This window comes from Nannospalax galili, unplaced genomic scaffold (assembly GCF_000622305.1).
Source record: "Nannospalax galili isolate Female #2095 unplaced genomic scaffold, S.galili_v1.0 scaffold359, whole genome shotgun sequence".
NCBI classification, from domain to species: Eukaryota; Metazoa; Chordata; class Mammalia; order Rodentia; family Spalacidae; genus Nannospalax; species Nannospalax galili.
This window is the reverse complement of record NW_008347042.1, coordinates 2,100,310-2,112,767: the sequence shown is the minus strand read 5'-3', so window position 1 is coordinate 2,112,767 and position 12,458 is coordinate 2,100,310.

Below are 12,458 nucleotides of genomic sequence, written 5' to 3'. Positions count from 1 at the left end.
ATGAAAATTATGATGACTGGATATTTCCAGAATTGACGGAAAAAGAAAAAACCTAAGCAAGTGATGAAGGTCTGTGTAGGGTTGTTACGATATAACAAGGATGAGACAAAGAATATATAAGTAACCTTAAAATTTCTAAGGTCATAGCTTAGTCAACTAGTTTAAGGATGTCTCATCAAGTTTATTTTAAAATGTTTGGATTTTGCCCAAGCTCTATCTACATAGCACATGGTAATTAAAAGTACCAGACTTGTGTAACTAACCTTCTTGGATGTTTAATAGCCAGATTTTGAGGCCTATACTAATCTGGTCAGAGGGACTTAAAGGGACAAATTTTTGTTCTTGCCCTCCAAGTTCAAACAAGTCCCAGGGGCTATGGAGCATCTCTCGAAGAAATGTCCTGTAACTTTGGTGAGTCGCCTGTCCTGTTGTTCAGAGAGGCCATGGAGACCCCAGAAGATGGACTTGAACCAGTGTCCAGTCTACAAAGAGGAGGGTCAATGCAGAGGAAACATTTCTTCCATGCTTTCAAACAAGGCCCAGATCAAGCAGGACCTCTTGGCTTATCTTCACGTAGATGGAACTGGTAAAGCAAAGTCTGAGAAGCCAGGGGCTCCCCTCCAGAAAGTAATAATAAATTGGTTTATTAGGGCCAACTGTATGGTCTTAAGCACCCAAAAGTAAAATATAACCAAAGATTAAAGTCATCAGTATATTTCTTTAAGAGTGCAAGATATTACACATCCCAAACATTTGACTTAAGTTCTTATAAGATGTTATTTAGACAATTATTTCTCATTTGTGATTTTGTTCTTAATAGGACAGTGCTACTCAGGTGTAGGTCTTTAAATCTTGGTCTACAATACTGTAGTGACCACCTACAGCTGAGGGAAACAACTCACTGTTGTTCTAAAATGATGGCTAAATGTGTTTTCTCTCCCTATCTAGAGGCCATTTAAGAGGGAGCTGATTCTAGCCACTCCAACAGTTATCAAAGTGCCTGACAACAAATACTGAGTTCATCAACCATCAGTCCAGCCCTAACAGCCAAAAGGAAAATGAGGAGGAACCTGTTAGATGGATGCTTTTGGGAGCCCTCATCAAGAAATTCCAATGGACTTTAATTTGGACATTTTCTGGTTCCCTGCCTAGAAATTGTAATACTAACTGCTCTTGCCCTTACTCTTACCTTTACTTTTCCTTCACATCTCCCAGGCACCAGTCAGGCACCTTCCTTTCCTCCCTATAGTTAAGAGTTATATAATTTGGGAGTCTTTGAGATAGACCCACTGAAGGGGGTACCCCAATTGCCTCACCCTGCATCCCTGTTCAGCATGGAAGAAGCCAGATCAGTCTGTGTCCCAATTCCCTATTGGCAATTTGGGTAAGCCTCTTCAGAGGGTGATATAATAAAAATAGGAGATAGAAATTGGCTAGGCAGCTAGGGCAAAAAGACCCCAAAGAAAAGTAGCCAGTTTCTTTCTCGGTTAAAAGTCAAAATGTCCTTGGGCCTTTTAACAAAGTACTCTGTCCCAAAGGCCAAAAACATTAAAAGTATTTTGGAGTCCTTATCCCAAAAAGATTTTGGGCTTACCTCTTCAGAGGAGGGAATGTTACAATATCAGTAGCCCCCTGATTATGCTGTGTGTTATTTTGATGCTTGTTCCCTGTTTCATACAATTTCTTACAAATTGTCACCATTGCTAAAATTACTACCAATCAGGTCATGGTCAGTTATCAGACTTTGGATTCTCCTGAGATAGATGAGTTGGCTCTTAAAGCTTGTGATGACACTTCTCCATTATAAAACAAGACAGGGGGAGATGTTGGGGAACCCTACTGTTAAGATCGACTCCTTTCTCAGCAGGGGCTTCCTGCCTGATTTACCTGGAAAGTGCCTCCAAGCACGGGATGCCTGGCCTTATTTGAAACATGACCTTTGGCATAGTTACCTGCAATAAAACTGCTCCCAGGTTTTTTTCTATATGATAATTGGGCATTGCCCTATAGCCAGATGATAGGCTCCCCCTACCACATGTAAATAAAGCATACTATGAGCACCTATCATCTGAAGCTTTGGCTGCTGCCTCCACACTATATTTTCCCTGACCCCCACTGAATATACGGAGCTGTATCACTGAATCTGACTCCCCGGAAGGGCTTTTCCATTGTGCTCATTGGCCATCCTGACCCTGTTCATCGCTTTTGCTTCCTTTGTCCTCATGGATCGGTGGCCAACGGCCCACGAGGGGAGGAAGAGACCCACACTATATGTCCCAAATAGAGAAAAAATTAGCATCCTTCTCCACAGACCCAGCCTGCTTCATTCCATGTAACTGATGAGGATTCTCCTGCTGGGACTCTAGCTGTCCCCAGCCAGGACCCAGGGTGGAACTATCAGGATGGAAGAGAAGGGAGAAAGGCTCATAATTTTATGATTGCTTGTCTTCTTGCAGGGTTAAAGAAAACTTCCCATAAAATTGTCAGTTTTAATAAACTAAAGGAAATAACCCCAAACCCCTCTGAAAACCCAGCACAGTTTCTGACTAGACTTACTAGGGCCCTGGTACAGTATACCAGATATGATCCAGATTCTAGAGATGGCAGGTTTATGCTTAACCATCATTTCATCTAACAATCTGCCCCTGATATTAGAAGAAAACTTAGATGGCTGGAAGGAGGCCCAGAACCCCCCAGGGAGATCTGTTAGAAATGGCATTTAAAGTCTTTAATAACCTGGAGGAGCAGGCTAGGACAGACAAATTGGCCCTGTCTAAACAAAAATTCCAGCTGCTGGCCACAGCTCTAAGGGCTTCTCCAAAGAAGACAGTCTCCAGCTCCACTGTGAAACAGCATCAGCTGCTAGGACCCTGCTTCAGATGTGGACAGACTGGACACTGGGCCAAAGAATGCTCCAACCCATGACCACTACCAGGACCCTGCCTTCAATGTGGACAGAGAGATCATTGGAGGATCGATTGTCCTTCTTTACTACATCAAGTTAAGCCAGTCTCCTCCCAAACTCCATCCACTTTGCAGAAGTTTGTCACCGATCTTCTGAGCCTGTTGGCCAAAGAATGATGGTGCCCTGGTTCCTCTGCGCCATCTCATCCATGACCATCAATATGGAGGAGCCAAGGGTAATGACTTCAGTACCCAGTAAGTCTATTTCATGGTCTGTCCTTCCCTTCTACTCTGGTAAGATTTTTCACTCACAGATCTCCATGGTGGAGGTAGATGGAAGACCCCATTTCTCTAAAACAAAGGGGACCATTCCAAACCTGTAGAGCCCCTGAGGCCAATCACAGCAGCTTTTCATGCCATCAGGAAGGCCCTCCTAGAGGCACTGGCTTTAGCCCTCCCTGACCTAGGATCCCCATTTCTCTTATATGTAACTGAAAATAAGGGACTGGCTCTTGGAGTCCTTGGACAAATGAAGGGACCCACCTTTGCCCCCGTAGCCTATCTCTCAAAACAACTAGATACCACTGCCAAGGGATGGCAGCCTTGTCTCTGTGCCCTGGCACCTGCAGCCCTCCTTGCTCAGGAAGCTTTTAAACTCACCCTGGGTCAGCCTATTTGTGTTCTTCCCCCCACTGTCCTAAGGACCTCCTCACCCACTCCTCTCTTAGCACTCTCGCCCCATCTAAACATCAACTCTTTCATGCCACCTTCTTTGAAAAACCCTCAATTACTTTAGACTCCTGCCCTCCCCTTAACCCTGCCTCTCTCCTCTCTTCTGCCACACCACTCACTCATTCGTGTCTGGAGACCCTCCAGGAACTCACCTATCGGGACTCCTTGGTTTTTCTCGAGCCCCTACCTGATTCAGGTCTAACCTGGTTTGTGGATGGCAGCTCAACCCTGACCCCTAACTGAATCCTGCAGGGCAGGATATGCTATCGTCCCCCTCCCAGGCATTATTGAGTCTGGACCTTTACCTCCTGGCACCACCTCACAGAGGGAAGAACTCATAGCACTCACCAGAGCCTTAACATTGGCCAAAATTTTTTAAAAATCAATATTTTCACAGATTCTAAATATGCCTTCCATATACTCTATCATCATGCCTCTATCTGGAAAGAAGAGGTCTACTTACCACAAAGGGGACCCCCATTATTAATGGTCTACTAATCCTTAAATTATTGGAGGCACCTTATCCTCCTGCCAAGGTACCTATAGTCCTTGTAGTGGGCACTGATCCTATTGCCAGAGGCAATGACCTGGCCAACCAAGCAGCTAGGAAGACCAGCAAACACTAACCTGTCTTTCTTAGCTCCATCAGGGTTTGTGCCTTCCTACACCCCGCAACAGCATAACTCTCTTTCAGATAAAGGGGGTACTCCAACCTCAGGAGAATGGATAATTCTTGGGGGCAGGTATTGCCTACCGGAAGACCAGGTCTTGTCCATCCTGACTCACCTACATAACATCTTTCATATTGGGGCTCACCCACTTTATAAATTTCTTGAACTCCTCATTTTTCACCCTAAATCCCTTCCCTGCTTTGGCCTCCCCCTTACCCTCCAATCAGACAATGGCCCGGCCTTCATCTCTAAAGTGACCCAGACAGTGTCTCATTCCCTACCATCCCCAGTCATTAGGCAAGGTGGAATGGGCTAATTCATTTCTCAAGGATCACCTTTCTAAACTATCCTTGGAATTACATCAATCTTGGGTCACTCTCTTTTCCCTAGCTCTAACCAGATTATGAGCCATCCCATGAGCTCCATCCTTTTTAAAAAGTCCTTTTGAGCTTTTGTATGGCAGGCCTTTCCTCCTGAGCAATCTGCCAAAGCTATCTGCCACTCTAACAATCCTCTCCCCTCCGTGACTACATACCAGCTTGACCAACTTTTGCTTACTTTTACCCCAGCTCGGTAGAAAAAACTGCCAAAAATGATAGATGAAGAATGCTCTAACACCAACGGATACCAGGAAACAGCAGCCTGAGAGGAATCCTTCCAGACCCAGCCTCATCACCTTACTTCAAACCTCCTCCCCCTTTTGTTGTCAACAAGAAAGTCCATCCCCAATCCTATAACATAAAAGGCTGGGATGATAGGGTTCAGATCCAGGTGACCCCAGGCCCAGAAACCATAAGGCCCCTAAGAGGAACTGAGTCAGGCAACTCCCAGCCACCTGCAAGCTGACAAAAGCTGCTCCAGGAATTGGTGACCCAGTGTATTGTGATCACCAGAGCATGCTCACAGGCTGACAAACAGGCTTCCCAGGCCCTGTAGCTATAATGGTTTTCTGGAACCCTGTAGTTGTAGAAAACATGTTTTAAAGTAGATATTTTCCTCAATAAGTTTCACCAGGTACAGACCCCACACCCTTCCTGAACAGCCCCCCAAACAGCCCCAAACAACAGAAAAATATTTTCTTTTTCTGCATTCTTTCCATTTATAAGCTAATCTCCTGCAGCCATTAGATTGCTGGTTCTTCCTCACACCTGAGTTGAGGCCCAGCCCCACCAACCCATTAAACTCTCACTTTGTCAGAGTCCTCTCTGCTTCTGTTTATTGACAATCCCAACCCCTGCCACCTTTTTATCTAACATTTATTATACTACAAGGTTAAGGATGATGAGTGCATCATATTCCACAGCCATCTGAAAAGCCCGTTACACATCCTGTCATGAAGATTTCCTTGATTTTTCTAAGTATAATAAAGAACACCACTAGCTGTCATCTTGGGGCCTTTGCTCTATGAAGCTGGTGCTGGAAGGGACAGTTCTCTGGGTTCTTTCAGAAGCCCTGCTGAAATTCAATCAGTATCTTCTGCAACCTTCTCATTGGAGTTGTGACTTCTCCAGCAGCTTGTGTGACCCCACATGGCACTTCACAGTTAACTGTAACTTTATTTCTGTCCTGCTCCTCATTCTTTGACTTATCTTTGTATATTTCAGATTGTTATGTTTGAAAGTTGTTGACAATAAGGACCAAACCCTGGTGTGCTCTCCTTCTGAGGCAACAAGGTGAGGACACTCCCAATGGGTTTCCTAGAGCAGAGGCTCTTCCCTAGCCTGGAAGATGGTAGAGGCAGGGAGGCAGCACTTGCTCCCTAGAGCACAGGCGACACAGAGCACATGCCACCAAGCTTGTGTACCTGCTTTGGCTGTCCTACTGCCAATTCCCTCAAACTCTGCCCAAGTGACCACAGTGCCCAGCTGGGTAGACCCATGCCTCAGCACTAACAATACAGTGCCTCTTCCAGTGTTTTAAAGATTTGGGAGATTTGGGGGGTGGTTGTTATTGTTGTGTTTTTGTTTTTGTTTTCTAGTCTCAGATGTAAATGTCTCACTGGGACATCACAAGGGTAGAAATGCAACCTTCTTCTTTGCTTCGGATCTTCTTTGGATCTCCCTGGAACCTTTGCCTTTAGGCATTTTTATGGGGTATCTGCTATGCAGCTTACATTGTCGGGGTGGAGGGATGCTCTTCCTGAACCCATCTCTGCAGCCTCCATGGTACCTGGGGCAGACAAACTGCTCTCCAGCAACCTTCACTTCTGGGGACTGCAGGCAAAGAGAGGTGAAAGGAGACACTAAGTCTTTTTCTGGGCTAAGTTGTTCTGGAAAGCCATTCTGTCTCTGTCTGAAACTTTAGAATGTAACTAAGCATGGTTATGCATGCCTGTAATTCCAGTGCTACAGAAGTAGAGGCAGGAGGATCAGAAGTTCAGGGACATCCTTAGCTACATAACATGTTTGAGGCCAGCCTGGGCTATAGGAAACCCTGTCTTTAAAAAAGTAAGGAGGAAGAGAAGGAGGAGGAAGAGGAGGGGGAGGAGGAGGAGGGGAGGATTGTAGGGAGGGAAGAAGGGAGAGGGGAATAATATAGACACTAGTATACTGAGGAGATAGCACAGTGGGTAAGAATGCTTGCTGAACATTCATGAAGATCTGAGTTCAAATCCTCTCCACCAACATAAAAAGCAAGGTATGATCCCATAATCTTGTAACCCCTGTGTCAGGGGGTGGGTAGACAGGCAGATGACTAGGGCTTTCTGTTTCCATGAGAAACCTTATTGGGAATAGAGTGGAAAGTGTTGGAGCGGGACACAAGATATCTTCCTCTGGTCTCAGGGAGCTCACCTACATACACACACACACACACACACACACACACACACACACACACACACACACCAAAAAAAAATTTTTTAAGACCACCAACAAAGGCGATGACATTTTAATATCATTTTCAAAGAAGAGGAAACAAAACCAAAGATAGACAAATAGGTTTATGTCAAACTAAAATGTTTCAGGAATGGAGAGATGGCTCAGGAGTTAAGAGCATTGACTGCTCTTGCAGAGGACCTGGGTTCAATTCCCAGCACACACATGGTGACTAACAACATCCTTAACTCCAGTTCCAAGGGATCTGATGCCTTCTTATGACCTCCACAGGCACTGCACAACATGTGTGCACTTACATGCATGCAGGCAATACACATAAAATAAAAATAATAAATAGAAAAGTTATTTTAAAAAATCATAAAAAGTTTCTGCACAGCAAAGGGCATAATAACAGTGAAGAGACAACCTTAGGAAGGAGAAAATAGTCACAAAGTACATAGCGTAGGGTAAATAGGCAGAATATAGAAGGAACTCAAAAACCCAAGTAATTCATCTTAAAAATGAGCAAATCATCTGACTACACAGTCCTCAGTAAAAAGGTCAACAAATACACGAAAAAGCCCTAGATGTCAGTAACCATCAAAGAAATGCAAACAAAGCTACAATAAGATATTTTCTTCCCCTAATTAGAATGGCTAATACACTCACACATACAACACAATGCTAGGGAAGATGTCAAGAAAAGAATTCTCATAGACTGTTTGTGCAAATGTAAATTGATACAACCATTATAAAGAATAGGACGGAGGCTCCAAAACAAAACAAAATCTAAAAGTAGAAGTACCCATTTCTGAGTGTATACCCAAAGGAAATGAAATCAGACACAAAAGTCATAGCTGCTACTTGTGTTTATTGTGACACTGTTCACAATAGTTCACACACATGATCAGCCAAGGTACCCATCAGTGGGTGATTCATAAGGAAATGTGATGTGGGGCTGAAGAGATAGCTACGTGGCTAAGAGCACTGACTGGTCTTGCAGAGGACCAGGGTTTAGTTCTCAGCACCCATATGGTGGCTAACACCCATCCTCAAATGAAATAAACAAGATACAGAAGCCAAGTATGTTTGTGGTATGTGGAAGTTTAAAGAAAAGTCCTCTTGAATGTAGAATAGTTTGCTAGAAGCTAGGAAGGCATCAGGGTGGAGCCAGGAAAGCTAGGTTTAATCAGTATACACTGTACAGTTGGATGAAAATATTGTACTGGGGTGGGGAGTGGCTCAATAGGTAATATGCTTGCCACATAAGCCTGACCTATGTGCAGACCCCCAGAATCCACATAAAGCTGAACACAGTAGTATACATCTGTAACACCAGCATGCTGTAAAATCATCACCAGCACATCTGTAACACCAGCACAGTGTAAAATTACCACGCTGGCCCTTTATGCCTTATCTTGCCGGCACCATCTCATTGGCCGGCCATGACCACACTTCCCAGTTTCTATAACACTATCACTTTCCTGGATAACTTCTACTTGCTCTTTAAGGCTTGGATCCACCTGCATCTTCTTCAAGAAGCCTCCCCCAACATCCACTGTTGAAGTCAGATAGTCGTCTTCCCTGACCTCACCTAGAAACATATTTAACACTGCACAACCACAATCCACTATAATTGTTTGTCAAGATGGCCATCTCCCCAGACTTCAGTACAATGTGCACAGGGGTTACTCAGCAAATGTTTATATAATTATATGTTTGTTGACTAGACTATCTTAAAATGTTTGCCCAGTGGAGAGGTACCAATACCAGTCCCCTTTAGGCCCTATTATGAAATGCTGAACAAAAGTGTTTAAAGCTAGAGATTTTGACAAAGGGGGCACACCCCCAAGGAGCAGAGTCTCCAAAATATGGAAGGGAGCATGATGTCAAAGGACAGATAAATGACCCATTTCATTATGAAACTCTCTTGGAGAGAGACCCAAAGGTCATTCCACAGATCCTGAGGGAACAGCAGGCAGGAAGCCATATCTTTTTGCCTGTGAGATTCAGACACTTAAAATCACTCACCTCTGTGTTTCCAAATATTCATTTACAGTCATAGTACAAAATGTACAAGATAGAGCCATTCTGGAATTTGATTTTTTCTTCTTCCTTCCTTCCTTCCTTCCTTCCTTCCTTCCTTCCTTCCTTCCTTCCTTCCTTCCTTCCTTCCTAATAGACAGGATCTCATGTAGCCCCTATTGTCCTCAGAATGGCCGTGTAGCTATGACTGGCCTTGAACTTGTAATTCTGCTTCTACTTCCCAAAGGCTGAGATTACAGGCTTGTGCTGCCAATGCTCAATGTGATGCTGGGATCAAACCCAGGGCTTGGTGCATGCTAGGCAAGCACTCTACAAACTAAACTACATCATCTCAATCATATTTAAGACCCCCTTCCTTAATCATTCAGACTCCCTTCTGTATCTGCATCCCCCCGTAGCCCCCCTACTGCATTTCATTAATTCTGTCATATATATTAGGGCCTATCAAGACAAGTTTGTGTACCCAGACGTTTCTTGGTGTGAATTCACCCACTGTTCAGCTTATCTAGCATCATTCCATTAAAGAAGACCAACTGTCCCTCACCCAGCAATTTATTGACTATAAATTTCCAATAGTTCCTCTGCTAAAGTCGGGACTTCTTGCCAATCCCACCACACACACACATAAATATATAAGCACATTATGGGGATTGCATGAACTCTCCACATGGTTCCCTTCATGTTTTTCCTTTAGCCACAACATCCTGGGCAGCCCAGCTGTTGCCATGCTGAATTCACTTGGGACGTTTCTCAGGGCCTACCTTCCATATAATAGCTCAAGCAACAGAGGGAAAACTGAAGGCAGCAATTTCTTTTTATTCTACCTCACTCTGTCATCATGCTATAGATGAAATTAAACTCACCATTTCCCTGTTCTCTGAGCCCATCTCCCCAAGACATTCCATATCAATAAATGGTCACACAAGGTCCTGTAAGACTTGTTCACAGAGGCAGAGCCTAGGTTGAGATGGCCACCTGGCTTGCCCTAGACTGCCAACTAGGGCTGGAAAAAGACCAACAAGCACAGACACCCCTAAGGAACCTTCCAGTGTTACCTTCATTCTTCTTTGCCCCTTCCCCCAGTGCCTGTCACATTCACACTCAGGGTGTAATCCTTCACCTTTGACCAAGTCTTTTGCTCCAGACAAGACGCACTATTCTGCAATTTCCATTTATCTGAGAGGCTACAGGGGAGGGATGATGGAAAGAAAGGGCCCTGGAACACATTCATGACCTCTAACCTGGCACACATGCCCTTGTCTGAATAGGAACCCAGTGACCACCTCGTACCAGGGACACTCAGCTGCAATGTCCTCATCACACCTTCATGTCGCTCCTGTTGTTCTCAATAAAGAGATCTGGGAGTTGGTCTTGCTTCTGCCACTTGATTACTGAGTCCAAGGGTGAGCAGAATCTTGAAATTGCAGGATCTTGGGGTGAGAGGGGACCTGTTACATGCTTTAATGAAACCCATATTTCGGTGTTTTGGTTCTGTACAACCTACAAAGTGGTCTTTAAACTGTATTAATAAAAATGTAATTGTAAAAACCCTTTGTTATCCTCTTTCCAGATGTACTCTGCCACTGTGCTGAGATCATCACTACTGTTCCTTAACTGGATCCTCACACTATCACAGTAATTACTTTCCCAAACCTTAAACCTTAAAAAGGTTGACAAGATTACTCCAGGTCACATGGAAAGCCAGTGCAAACTCAAATCAATATTTATCAGTTATGAAAATAAATCACATTTTCTGAATTAATGTTATACCAGACTGCCTGAAATTCAATACCTGCAGAGAGAAGAATCATGGCTCCAAATGGCATCCCATTCCATCTCCAGGTCATACATTTCATCAGACTGTTTCCACATCTCAGGAAGATCAGCCTACCTGTACTATTATTCCTCAGCACTGATTCTTTCATCAGTTTTCTCTTATGTTGTGATAACTCTTGCATATCTGGACTAGTTATTTCAGAAATCCAGAAGTAGATGCAACCTAGGGTACAGATATCCTCATAACTCAGTAGACACTGCCAAAACATGTTTAAAATAATTATGTCAATTTATTTATTGATGCATATAAGGTGTTTTGATCAAATCCATGCCCACTCCCTCCCCTCCAACTTCTCCCATATGTCCCCATCACATTTTTCTGATAAACTCATGTACTGTTTCTTCCTCTTTTATTTTATTTCATTTTTTAATTAATTAATTTATTTATTTATTTATTTATTAATTTATTTATTTATTGTCTTTTTGAGACAGGGTCTCCCTGTAGCTCCAGCTGTCCTGGAACTCACTATGTAGACCAGCCTGGCCTCGAACTCACAAAGATCCGCCTACCTCTGCCTCCCAAGTGCGGGGATTAAAGGCATGCACCATGACACCAGGCCCACTCTTTGATTTTTTTTTTAAATAGGGCTTTTGGCTACTCTAACATTCCCCACTCTGAAGAGGTAACCCTAAAGTCTTTAAAGGATTAGATAAAAGCTCCCAAATATTTTCGACATTTTTGGCGTTTGGAACAGAGTACATTGCCAAGAGACCCAAGACACTGTGAGTTTTAGCCAAGAAACTGGCTACTTTTCTTTGGGGCCTTTTTACCCTAACTGCCTAGCCAATTCCTACCTCCTATTCTTATCACACCATCCTCTGAAGAGGTTACCCAAATTGCCAATAGGGATGCAGGATGCAGACTGCACTGGCTTCTTCCATGCTGAACAGGGATGCAGGGTCAGGCAATTGGAGTACCCCTTCAGTGGGTCTAGCTAAAAGACTCCCAAATTGCATAACTCTTACCTCTAAGGGGAAAAGAAAGACTTTGAATCATGAATAAAATATGTAAGTAGAAGTAAAGGCAAGAGTAATTAGCATTACAAATTCTAGGCAGGGAACTAGAAAAAAGTCAGAATGGCAATTTTCAAATGTTCAAATGAGAGTCCATTGGAATTTCTTGACAAGGGCTTCCAAAAGCATCCCTCTATTGGGTTCCTCCTCATTTTTCTTTTGTCTTCCAAGGCTGGACTCTAGAGTGATGGATTCAGGATTTGCTTTCAGGTACTTTGATATCTGTTGGAGTGGTTAGAATCAGTGTCAATTCCCCCTCAAAGGCTTCTAGATAGGGGGAGAAAACAAATTTTTCCATCATTTTAGAACAATAGTAGATTGTCTCCCTTAGCTACAGGTGGGCACTACAGTATTGGAGACCAAGATTTGAAGTCTTACATCTGAGCAGCACTTTCTGGTTAGGAACAAAATCATCAATGAGAAATAATTGTCTGAATAA